This window comes from Aegilops tauschii, chromosome 5 (genome assembly GCF_002575655.3).
Source record: "Aegilops tauschii subsp. strangulata cultivar AL8/78 chromosome 5, Aet v6.0, whole genome shotgun sequence".
NCBI lineage: Eukaryota > Viridiplantae > Streptophyta > Magnoliopsida > Poales > Poaceae > Aegilops > Aegilops tauschii.
This window is the reverse complement of record NC_053039.3, coordinates 92,676,674-92,690,393: the sequence shown is the minus strand read 5'-3', so window position 1 is coordinate 92,690,393 and position 13,720 is coordinate 92,676,674.

Genomic DNA, 13,720 nt, shown 5'->3' with positions numbered 1-13,720 from the left:
CCTTCAAGGCCGGTGGATGGCCTCCTCTGTCACATAGGAGGACATCAAGAAGCTAAGAGAAGCCAGGTATCTGACCGCCGAAATCTCGCACAGGCTGCCTGCTCAAGGGCAGGTCATCCCCACTCTCGAACCCAACGAGAGTGTCGTATTTGTTTCCCACTTCCTCCGAGGGCTAGGCTTTAGTCTTGATCCCTTTGTTAGAGGGCTTATGTTCTATTACGGGCTCGATTTCCATGATCTGGCTCCGGATTCCATCCTTCACATCTCGTCGTTCATCGTCGTGTGTGAGGCCTTCCTCCGCATCACCCCACACTTCGGCTTATGGCTCATGTGACGCCCCCGATTTGACCGTACACTAATCATGCACGCAAATGTGTACGATCAAGATCAGGAACTCACGGGAAGATATCACAACACAACTCTACAACATAAATAAGTCATACAAGCATCATAATACAAGCCAGGGGCCTCGAGGGCTCGAATACAAGTGCTCGATCACAGACGAGTCAGCGGAAGCAACAATACCTGAGTACAGACATAAGTTAAACAAGTTTGCCTTAAGAAGGCTAGCACAAACTGGGAAACAGATCGAACGAGGCGCAGGCCTCCTGCCTGGGATCCTCCTAACTACTCCTGGTCGTCGTCAGCGGCCTGCACGTAGTAGTAGGCACCTCCAGTGTCGTAGGTGTCGTCGTCGACGGTGGCGTTTGGCTCCTGGGCTCCAACATCTGGTTGCGACAACCAGATAGAAAGGAAAGGGGGAAAAGAGGGAGAGAAGCAACCGTGAGTACTCATCCAAAGTACTCGCAAGCAAGGAGCTACACTACATATGCATGGGTATATGTGTAAAGGGGCATATCAGTGGACTGAACTGCAGAATGCCAGAATAAAAGGGGGGATAGCTAGTCCTGTCGAAGACTACGCTTCTGGCCATCTCCATCTTGCAGCATGTAGAAGAGAGTAGATTGAAGTCCTCCAAGTAGCATCGCATAGCATAATCCTACCCGGCGATCCCCTCCTCGTCGCCCTGTTAGAGAGCGATCACCGGGTTGTATCTGGCACTTGTAAGGGTGTATTTTATTCAGTATCCAGTTCTAGTTGTCATAAGGTCAAGGTACAACTCCGGGTCGTCCTTTTACCGAGGGACACGGCTATTCGAATAGATAAACTTCCCTGCAGGGGTGCACCACATAACCCAACACGCTCGATCCCATTTGGCCGGACACACTTTCCTGGGTCATGCCCGGCCTCGTAAGATCAACGCGTCGCAACCCCACCTAAGCACAACAGAGAGGTCAGCACGCCGGTCTAACCCTATGCGCACAAGGGTCTGGGCCCATCGCCCTATGCACACCTGCACGTTGCGTACGCGGCCGGAAGCAGACCTAGCCTAGTGGCGTTCCAGTCCAATCCGGCGCGCGCCACTCAGTCGCTGACGTCAAGAAGGCTTCGGCTGATACCACGACGCCGGGATACCCATAACTACTCCCGCGTAGATGGCTAGTGCGTATAGACCAAATGGCCAGACTCAGATCAAATACCAAGATCTCGTTAACCGTGTTAAGTAACCGCGAACGCCGACCAGGGCCAGGCCCACCTCTCACCTGGGTGGTCTCAACCTGCCCTGTCGCTCCGCCACAAAGATCCACTTGCGGGTACTCCTACGAGCCGACCCGACTTTAGTCATCACATGTGTCATGTATAAAGTATATAAGTATATACCCGTGATCACCGCCCAGGTGATCACGGCCCGATAGTATAGCACAGCAGACGGACAAGAATGTAGGGCCACTGATGGAAATCTAGCATCCTATACTAAGCATGTAGGATTGCAGGTAAAGGTAATAAACGTAGTAGCAAGGATAGGCTATGCATCAGGATAGGATATCGAAAGCAGTAACATCCTACACTACTCTAATGCAAGCAGAATAGAGAAGAGTAGGCGATATCTAGTGATCAAGGGGGGGGCTTGCCTGGTTGCTCTGGCAAGTAGGAGGGGTCGTCATCTCCGTAGTCGAACTGGACAGCAGCAGTGTCGGTCTCGTAGCCTACCGGAGAGAAGAGGGGGAAGAAACAGTAAATACAATGCAAACATAAGCATGACGATGCGTGACATGACAATGAGCGGTGCTACGTGTGCCCTAACGCGACAGTAGGTGGTACCGGCGAAGGGGGGGAACATCCGGGAGGTATTCCCGATGTTTCGTGTTTTCGGACAAACGGACCGGAGGGGGAAAGTTGCTAGTTCGATAGGTTAGGGGGTTGTGGTGGACGAACGGACTGCGTATTCGGATTCGTCTCGTCGTTCTGAGCAACTTTCATATAGAAAACATTTTCATCCGAGTTACGGTTTAAAAGATATGAATTTTCAAAGTTTATTTGAATTTCTGGAATTATTTAAATTAAGCAAAAATGAATTATGACGTCAGCATGAGGCAATGCTGACGTCAGCAGGTCAACAGGTCGGCTGACCAGTCAAACCAGACAGGTGGGTCCAGTGGGACCCACATGTCGGCCTCTGTTAGTCTAATATTAATTTAAACTAAACTAACAGTCTAATTAGAGGGGTGGGCCCCATATGTCAGTGAGTGATTAGTTAATCTAATTATTTTTATTTATAAAACATTTCTCTTTTTTTTTTAATTTTGCGGCGGGGGCCGCATGTCAGTGGCTGGGCCTGCCCAGTCAGCAGTTGACTGGGTCAACCCAGTCAACTGGGACCCACGGGGCCCACTGGCAGTGGCCCTGGGGTGGCCCCAGGCCGGCCACGTCGGCGGCCGGCGCCGGAGCAACTCCGGCGACCAAAACAGCGGCGGCCCTTCGCCGGAGTTGGCCGGAATCGCGCTACGGGGCTCGGGGAGGAGCGGGGCTAGGCCCATTCGAAAGGGCTCGCAGCGCCGCATCCAGGGGTGGCCGGGGCTTCGCCGGACTTGGCCGGAATCGGCGCCGGCGAGCGGCGGAGGCGGCGGCGCGCACGGGTGCCCGACGAAAACGAGGCTACGGCGGGCTATCGAGCAAGCGGAGGGGCTGGGGGGCATCTACGCGAGGTGGGGAGTGCAACGGGCTTGAGCCCGTGACCAACAGGTCACCGGAGCCTCGCCGGCGGCGAGCTCCGTGGCGCGGCGTTCGGGCGCGCGTGGGGAAGCAGCTAGGGGGCGCGCGAGAGAGAAAAGACAGGGGAGGAGGGGGAGAGGCTCACCGCGCGGCACACGGAGGCCAGTGAGAGGCTTAGGAGCAGCAGGTCGGCGCCGGGGAAGAAGGGGGTCGCCGGCGTCCGAAGTTGAAGACGAGCTCGGTGTGCTCGTTGTAGGGGCTCCGGTCTCCAACGGGCTGCACCAGACGAAGCAGCGGGCGACGGCGGTCCTTGGAGACAACGTGGGGCGGCGAGGTGGGCACGGTGGCCGTGTGAACGACGGGAACGGCGGCGACCGCGTCGGGCGTGGGGAAGGAAAGAGCGGCGCGGATCTGTGGGGAAAGAGAGACGCGCAGGGGCCGAGAGGTGAGCGGGGGTGAGTGGGAGAGAGGCCCGAGGAGGCGGGGGGAGCTGGCGACCTTATCCTCCCCGTCGCCGGCGAGGGGGTGCGGCGGGGACTGCCCCTGTTCCGACCCCGGTCGGGGGAACAGGGAAGGGGGGCGAGTGGGAGAGGTGGGCTGGGCCGGGGGTCGGCCCAGTTGGGCCAGGGGTGCTGTGGGGGGGCCTTCTCCTTTTTCTTTTTCTTTGTCTGTGTTCTTTTGCATTTTCCTTTTATTTGTTTATTTTCTTTTCTGTTTTATTTCATTTAAAAGTATTTAGGTATTTTATAAAAATGTGTTTTCTCCACCATATTTACCAGTGTATTATTTGGCACCCACCGAACATTTTTGTTTAAATTTTTGAAAACTTTTATTTTCCACTTTAATTTTAATTGAAGTTTGAATTAGGAGTTTGAAAAGAAATGTGATCCAAATGTGATCAAGCCCTGTTTAGCAACATGATTAGCTTAATCACAGAGGGTTACTGTAGCATGATCCTCAGGGTGTTACAAATCTCCTCCACTACAAGAAATCTCGTCCCGAGATTTAGGAGGTAGAAGGAAACAGTGTGGGGTATTCTTCGCGCAGACGATCCTCTCGTTCCCAAGTGGCCTCATCTTCAGAATGGTGCGACCACTGGACTTTGAGAAACTTGATCGCCTTCTGACGTGTGCGGCGTTCAGCTTGGTCGAGAATACGGACCGGATGCTCCTTATAGGAGAGGTCTTGCTGCAATTCGAGCTCTTCATGATCCACAGCTCGGATTGGATCCTTGAAGCAACGGCGGAGCTGTGACACATGGAACACATCGTGAACCTGAGAAAGGTTCGGCGGTAGCTCCAGTTGGTATGCCACTTTTCCACGCCTTTCGAGAATAGTGAATGGGCCAATATAGCGAGGAGCTAGTTTGCCCTTGATCCCGAAGCGGTGAGCACCCTTCATAGGTGTGACTCGAAGATAAGCCTTTTCGCCAGGTTGATAGACCATGTCTTTATGATGACGGTCATACTGACTCTTCTGACGTGATTGAGCAGTCTTGAGATTCTCGCGAATAATGCGGACTTGTTCTTCGGCATCTTGGATAATATCCGGGCCAAAGAGTGGACGTTCCCCAGTTTCTGACCAGTTCAGAGGGGTTCGGCACTTTCGTCCATATAACACTTCGAAGGGGGCCATCTTCAGACTAGCTTGATAGCTATTATTATAAGAGAACTCAGCATACGGGAGAGATTCCTCCCATTTCTTGCCGAAGGAAATAACACAAGCTCGAAGCATATCTTCGAGGACTTGGTTGATGCGTTCAACTTGCCCTTGCGATTGAGGATGAAACGCAGTACTGAATGACAGATGAGTTCCCATAGCTTCTTGGAAACTTGCCCAGAATCTTGAAGTGAATAAGCTGCCACGGTCTGAGCTGATAACCAATGGAATACGGTGGAGTGAAACAATCCTGGACATATAGAGCGTTGCCAACTGGCTAGCAGTGATCGTTTCTTTGACTGCCAGGAAATGTGCAACTTTGGAAAGCCGGTCAATGACGACAAGAATAGCATCATTACCTTTCTGTGATTTGGGAAATCCAGTGACGAAGTCCATCTCAACATGGTCCCATTTCCATTCAGGAATAGAGATAGGTTGCAGAGTTCCAGCAGGCCTTTGATGTTCTGCTTTGATACGACGGCAAATGTCACACTCAGCAACATAACGAGCAATGGCTTGCTTCATATTAGACCACCAGAATCTCTGGCGGATGTCTTGGTACATCTTTGTACTACCAGGATGGATACATAGAGGCGTATCATGAGCTTCTTTCATAACTTCTTGTGTCATATCCAGGTTTTTCTCTGCACATGGCACCACTAGGCGGCCCTTGAAGTATAAGGTGCCATCTTCAGCAATGGTGAAGAATGAGGGCTTTCCTTCTGCGAGGTAGCGCTTAATCTTGTGGGCTTCAGAGTCATACTTCTGTAGCCTTTTGATGCTGTCCTCGAGATCTGGTTTAGCAACTAGGGTATTGAGGGAACCCTGGGTAACAACGTTGAGGTTCACCTTGCCAAACTCCTTAGGAGGAGGAGCGAGTGCACCCGGAGGAACAATATGGAGGTTCAGCTTCCTGAATTCTTCAACAAGCGAGGGCTGAACTTTGTGAACCTGGAGGTGGTTGCAGTAAGACTTGCGGCTCAAGGCATCAGCCATTACATTAGCCTTGCCTGGCGTATAGGAAATACCCAAGTCAAAGTCTGCAACAAGCTCCATCCATCTCTGCTGACGGAGGTTCAGGTCTGGCTGAGTAAACAGATACTTCAGACTTTGGTGGTCAGTGAAGATCTCGCAACGATTACCGAGAAGGTAATGTCGCCACTGCTTTAGCGCATGAATGACAGCAGCAAGTTCGAGGTCGTGAACTGGGTAGTTCTCTTCGTGAGGGCGCAATTGCCGAGAGGCATAAGCAATCACTTTGCGGTCTTGCATTAGGACACAGCCTAATCCTTGACGGGAAGCATCGCAGTAAATGACAAAGTCCTTCTTAGTATCAGGTGGAGCTAGAACTGGAGCAGAAGTCAACTTGTCTTTGAGTGCCTGGAAACTTTCCTGACATTTGTCTGTCCATTGGAACTTGACACCCTTATGCAACAGATTAGTCAGAGGCCTGGCGATCTTAGAGAAGTTCTCGACGAATCGACGGCAATAGCTGGCGAGACCGAGAAAACTTCTGACTTGCTTAACGTTCTTGGGAGGAGTCCAATCAAGAATAGCCTGAACTCACTCGGGGTTGACGGCAATACCATCCTTAGAGATGACATGCCCAAGATAGGTTACTTCCGGTAGCCAGAATTCACATTTGGAGAACTTGGCATATAGTTGATGCTCTCGTAGCTTTTCCAGCACAAGTCGAAGATGTTCAGCATGTTCTTCTTCGTTCTTGGAAAATACCAGGATATCATCCAGATAAACCACGACGAACTTGTCGAGGTAATCCATGAATATATAGTTCATCAGACGAGAGAAGGTGGCTGGAGCATTGGTTAAACCGAAAGACATGACGGTGTACTCGTATGAACCATAGCGAGTCACGAAGGCGGTCTTTGGGATATCCTCTTCTCGAACACGGATCTGGTGGTAGCCCAACCTCAAGTCGAGCTTAGAGAACACTGACGAACCCGCCAGTTGATCATACAGATCATTGATCCGAGGAAGGGGGTATTTATTCTGAATGGTAGCTTGGTTTATAGGACGGTAGTCTTGAACCAATCGGTTAGTCCCATCCTTCTTCTTGACAAAGAGAGAAGGTACTCCCCAAGGAGAGCAACTTGGGCGAATGAATCCTTTGCGAAGAGATTTGTCGATTTCCTCCTTAAGCTCAAGGAGTTCATGCGGCGGCATTTTGTAGGGTCTCTTGGCTATAGGAGTGGTGCCTGGTTTCAAGTCGATGATGAATTCGACAGCTCTGGCAGGGGGAATCCCTGGAAGTTCTTCAGGGAAGACGTCGAGGAATTCACGCACGACGGGAATGTTTTCAATGCCCTCGAGTGGTGCAGCGTTCAATGCATTCAATGCATAGAGCCTTGCCTCGGCATTTTGCACCAGATGAGCTTGGTAAGCAACTATTTCATCTGAAGGGTGTAGCAGATGGACGGTTTTAGTGGCGCAAACTATAGAAGCAGTATGCGCTTTCAACCAATCCATACCCAAAATGAGGTCGATGTTAGACGACTTCAGGATAATGGGAGAGGCATAGAATTCCAGCCCTTCGATTTCCACGGGGACATCGATGCCAACCAAGGAGGTTTGACACTGTCCCACGGGGGTTTTGACCAATACAGAGGTGTTCATCTCCTCACATTTAACGTCGTGCTTGTATGCAAAATCTTCTGACATGAATGAATGCGATGCACCTGTATCAAATAAAACGGATGCTGGTACTGAATTTACGAGGAGTGTACCCATCACAGTAGCAGGCTGGTCTTGAGCTTCGTTGAGATCAACGTGGTTGGCATGAGCACGACCATAAGACTTAGCATTGTTGTTGCGGGGCTGATTGTTACCACGGCCAGTTGCTGGAAGGGCCAGTTGATTCTGGTTCTGGTTGCATTCTCTAGCACGGTGCCCTGGTTGACCACACCTGAAGCACAAGCCATTATTCGGAGTGGGAACAGGAGCTTGGGATGGTGGAGCTGGAAGTCTTGACTGCCTAGATGGTGGTGGAGGCAGACGAGGTGCAGCATAGGTCTGCCTTGGGGCAGATGCATTTGGACGGTACATGCTGTTCGGGATCCATATCTTACGCTTCTGTGCGGGCGAGCCCGAAGATGAGCCCGTGTCACGGTTGCGCCTGTGAGAGCTCTGGTATTCCTGCAGACCAGTTTCGACATTGATGGCCTTGTTCACCAAGGTGGCGAAATCAGCAAAGTCATGCACTAGAAGTGCGAGCTTGATGTCAGCTTGAAGGCCATCACGGAACTTCTCCTGTCTGCGTGCATCAGTTGCAATGTCTTCTTCAGCATAGCGGGACAAGTCCAGAAACTCCCGCTGATAAGCTTCAACAGTTTTGTTGCCTTGGGTGAGGTTGCGGAACTCTCGCTTCTTCCGGTCCATGACTCCCTGAGAAATGAAGCGGGCACGGAAAGCTGCTTGGAAGTCTGGCCATGTGATGATTGTTCCAGCTGGCAGAGTACGCCTGTGGCTGTCCCACCATTGAGCTGCGGGTCCCTTCAGAAAGAAGGAAGCAAAGTTGACATAGCTGGCAGGGGCTACATCGGCAGACTCCATCTCATAGGTGATGTCACGGAGCCAGTCATCAGCATCCAGAGGCTGAGTTGAGCTGCGGTAGATGGTTGGGTTGAGGCGTATGAAATCTTGAAGAGTCACCTGGGCTTGCTGCTGGTTCATATTGGGGCGAGGAAACTGAGCCATCATATTTTCCATGAATTGGCGGTTCAGTTCAAACTGTTGGATCATACCAGCCATGTACTCAGGTGGTGGTGGGGCATCGCCACCACGACCACGACCACCTGGTCTAACCATCCTGCTAATATATAACAGGGGTAGTTCAGCATGGGAAAATATTTGCAAAGACAAGAATCATTCATGATGAAACATGCATAATGAAAGGAGCACGATAGCTACTACATAGTAGTCGGCATAACTTACAAAAGGGGTCATGCGTAGAGTTCAGTACACAAAGTTCAGTACATAGACTAAAACATCATAGGCGGCACACAGGCTCGCGGCGACTGCAACTAATACTTAACTAAGCAAGACTACATCAGTCCCAAGAGGTACTGTGGAGGTAATCGTAGCCCGACAGCTGGTAGTGAGGCAACGGATAGCCCTCCACGTCAGCAGACTGGGGGCCGCGGACACTCAGGTGTACAGCCCGACGCTCAGGTGGCAGAAGAGGACCAAGTGCGGGAGAGTAGCCTCCCACCTCTGGCCAACCGACACCGTGGGGCATCACGGTCCTGGCTGGGTAGGTCGCAGTACGCGGTACCTGTCCAGATCGGACAAAGGGGTGCAGCAGCGTCAGAGCACGGTAAAGGTGCTGACGGGTGGTGTACATCTCGTGGCGAAGAGCTCGGTTAGCTCGATCCAGCCCATCAGCATGCAGAACCAGGTTCTGATGGTAGAAGGGCTCTCGGGTGACAGTGGAGTAGGCAGCAGTATAGTATCCCTCCGCACCAACATCGGATGCGATAGCAATGTGCCTGAAAGGGGAGGTGTCCAACTCCCGATACTCTCCTCGAAGACGTGTCAGAGCAGCATAGGCAGCATCGTGGACAGCCATATCGATGGTCACACCAACACCATGTGCGGTGTGCAGCACAGTAGTGGAGTCATACTCCCGAGAGTAGAGGTGGACGATGGCACGGTACTGCTCCTGGTTAAAGTCCTGGTACTCCTCGTAGACGGTGTACTCAGGGTGCCAGCGATAACCCAGATAGGTCATCATCTCAGCTAGCACCGCAGGTGATCCCGAGGCAACAATGGCCATCGTGTGGCGAACGACCTGCCTCGTGGGTTCCATCTGAAAGCAAAGACGTTTCAAAGGAGTCAAATGACAGTGTGTGAATTGTTCAAAATACTACTCTAAGAAACAACTATGGCTTATCCAACTTTGGGGTGAATGCGGTCACGGGATCCTAGTGTTAGAGTTAGTAAATTCGTTTAACCCGAGTAGAAGAGAGTTTAGAGTCCCAGAGTAAAGGTCGAGGAGTAAAAGATCCTAGTACCACCCAATGGCGACGTGGGCCAGTAAGACACACAGCCATGTTAGTAAAAGTTTTCGTAATGTCTAGACTCGACTTCGGCCAAGGAGTGTGGAAAGGGGGATTCCTACAGGCAGTCAGCTCTGATACCAACTTGTGACGCCCCCGATTTGACCGTACACTAATCATGCACGCAAATGTGTATGATCAAGATCAGGAACTCACGGGAAGATATCACAACACAACTCTACAACATAAATAAGTCATACAAGCATCATAATACAAGCCAGGGGCCTCGAGGGCTCGAATACAAGTGCTCGATCACAGACGAGTCAGCGGAAGCAACAATATCTGAGTACAGACATAAGTTAAACAAGTTTTCCTTAAGAAGGCTAGCACAAACTGGGAAACAGATCGAACGAGGCGCAGGCCTCCTGCCTGGGATCCTCCTAACTACTCCTGGTCGTCGTCAGCGGCCTGCACGTAGTAGTAGGCACCTCCAGTGTCGTAGGTGTCGTCGTCGACGGTGGCGTCTGGCTCCTGGGCTCCAACATCTGGTTGCGACAACCAGATAGAAAGGAAAGGGGGAAAAGAGGGAGAGAAGCAACCGTGAGTACTCATCCAAAGTACTCGCAAGCAAGGAGCTACACTACATATGCATGGGTATATGTGTAAAGGGGCATATCAGTGGACTGAACTGCAGAATGCCAGATTAAAAGAGGGGATAGCTAGTCCTGTCGAAGACTACGCTTCTGGCCATCTCCATCTTGCAGCATGTAGAAGAGAGTTGATTGAAGTCCTCCAAGTAGCATCGCATAGCATAATCCTACCCGGCGATCCCCTCCTCGTCGCCCTGTTAGAGAGCGATCACCGGGTTGTATCCGGCACTTGTAAGGGTGTATTTTATTCAGTATCCAGTTCTAGTTGTCATAAGGTCAAGGTACAACTCCGGGTCGTCCTTTTACCGAGGGACACGACTATTCGAATAGATAAACTTCCCTGCAGGGGTGCACCACATAACCCAACACGCTCGATCCCATTTGGCCGGACACACTTTCCTGGGTCATGCCCGGCCTCGTAAGATCAACGCGTCGCAGCCGCACCTAAGCACAACAGAGAGGTCAGCACGCCGGTCTAACCCTATGCGCGCAGGGGTCTGGGCCCATCGCCCTATGCACACCTGCACGTTGCGTACGCGGCCGGAAGCAGACCTAGCCTAGTGGCGTTCCAGTCCAATCCGGCGCGCGCCACTCAGTCGCTGACGTCAAGAAGGCTTCGGCTGATACCACGACGCCGGATACCCATAACTACTCCCGCGTAGATGGCTAGTGCGTATAGACCAAATGGCCAGACTCAGATCAAATACCAAGATCTCGTTAAGCGTGTTAAGTAACCGCGAACGCCGACCAGGGCCAGGCCCACCTCTCACCTGGGTGGTCTCAACCTGCCCTGTCGCTCCGCCACAAAGATCCACTTGCTGGTACTCCTACGAGCCGACCCGACTTTAGTCATCACATGTGTCATGTATAAAGTATATAAGTATATACCCGTGATCACCGCCCAGGTGATCACGGCCCGATAGTATAGCACAGCAGACGGACAAGAATGTAGGGCCACTGATGGAAATCTAGCATCCTATACTAAGCATGTAGGATTGCAGGTAAAGGTAACAACAGTAGTAGCAAGGATAGGCTATGCATCAGGATAGGATATCGAAAGCAGTAACATGCTACACTACTCTAATGCAAGCAGAATAGAGAAGAGTAGGCGATATCTGATGATCAAGGGGGGGCTTGCCTGGTTGCTCTGGCAAGTAGGAGGGGTCGTCAACTCCGTAGTCGAACTGGACAGCAGCAGTGTCGGTCTCGTAGCCTACCGGAGAGAAGAGGGGGAAGAAACAGTAAATACAATGCAAACATAAGCATGACGATGCGTGACATGACAATGAGCGGTGCTAGGTGTGCCCTAACGCGACAGTAGGTGGTACCGGCGAAGGGGGGGAACATCCGGGAGGTATTCCCGATGTTTCGCGTTTTCGGACAGACGGGCCGGAGGGGGAAAGTTGCTAGTTTGATAGGTTAGGGGGTTGTGGTGGACGAACGGACTGCGTATTCGGATTCGTCTCGTCGTTCTGAGCAACTTTCATATAGAAAACATTTTCATCCGAGTTACGGTTTAAAAGATATGAATTTTCAAAGTTTATTTGAATTTCTGGAATTATTTAAATTAAGCAAAAATGAATTATGACGTCAGCATGAGGCAATGCTGACGTCAGCAGGTCAACAGGTCGGCTGACCAGTCAAACCAGACAGGTGGGTCCAGTGGGACCCACATGTCAGCCTCTGTTAGTCTAATATTAATTTAAACTAAACTAACAGTCTAATTAGAGGGGTGGGCCCCATATGTCAGTGAGTGATTAGTTAATCTAATTATTTTTATTTATAAAACATTTCTCTTTTTCTCTTTTTTTTAATTTTGCGGCGGGGGCTGCATGTCAATGGCTGGGCCTGCCCAGTCAGCAGTTGACTGGGTCAACCCAGTCAACTGGGACCCACGGGGCCCACTGGCAGTGGCCCTGGGGTGGCCCCAGGCCGGCCACGTCGGTGGCCGGCGCCGGAGCAACTCCGGCGACCAAAACAGCGGCGGCCCCTCGCCGGAGTTGGCCGGAATCGCGCTACGGGGCTCGGGGAGGAGCGGGGCTAGGCCCATTCGAAAGGGCTCGCAGCGCCGCATCCAGGGGTGGCCGGGGCTTCGCCGGACTTGGCCGGAATCGGCGCCGGCGAGCGGCGGAGGCGGCGGCGCGCACGGGTGCCCGGCGGAAACGAGGCTACGGCGGGCTATCGAGCAAGCGGAGGGGCTGGGGGGGCATCTACGCGAGGTGGGGAGTGCAACGGGCTTGAGCCCGTGACCAACAGGTCACCGGAGCCTCGCCGGCGGCGAGCTCCGCGGCGCGGCGCGGCGTTCGGGCGCGCGTGGGGAAGCAGCTAGGGGGCGCGCGAGAGAGAAAAGACAGGGGAGGAGGGGGGAGAGGCTCACCGCGCGGCACACGGAGGCCAGTGAGAGGCTTAGGAGCAGCAGGTCGGCGCCGGGGAAGAAGGGGGTCGCCGGCGTCCGAAGTTGAAGACGAGCTCGGTGTGCTCGTTGTAGGGGCTCCGGTCTCCAACGGGCTGCACCAGACGAAGCAGCGGGCGACGGCGGTCCTTGGAGACAACATGGGGCGGCGAGGTGGGCACGGTGGCCGTGTGAACGACGGGAACGGCGGCGACCGCGTCGGGCATGGGGAAGGAAAGAGCGGCGCGGATCTGGGGGGAAAGAGAGAGGCGCAGGGGCCGAGAGGTGAGCGGGGGTGAGTGGGAGAGAGGCCCGAGGAGGCGGGGGGGAGCTGGCGACCTTATCCTCCCCGTCGCCGGCGAGGGGGTGCGGCGGGGACTGCCCCTGTTCCGACCCCGGTCGGGGGAACAGGGAAGGGGGGCGAGTGGGAGAGGTGGGCTGGGCCGGGGGTCGGCCCAGTTGGGCCAGGGGTGCTGTGTTGGGGGCCTTCTCCTTTTTCTTTTTCTTTTTCTTTGTCTGTGTTCTTTTGCATTTTCCTTTTATTTGTTTATTTTCTTTTCTGTTTTATTTCATTTAAAAGTATTTAGGTATTTTATAAAAATGTGTTTTCTCCACCATATTTACCAGTGTATTATTTGGCACCCACCAAACATTTTTGTTTAAATTTTTGAAAACTTTTATTTTCCACTTTAATTTTAATTGAAGTTTGAATTAGGAGTTTGAAAAGAAATGTGATCCAAATGTGATCAAGCCCTGTTGAGCAACATGATTAGCTCAATCACAGAGGGTTACTGTAGCATGATCCTCAGGGTGTTACAAATCTCCTCCACTACAAGAAATCTCGTCTCGAGATTTAGGAGGTAGAAGGAAACAGTGCGGGGTATTCTTCGCGCAGACGATCCTCTCGTTCCCAAGTGGCCTCATCTTCAGAATGGTGCGACCACTGGACT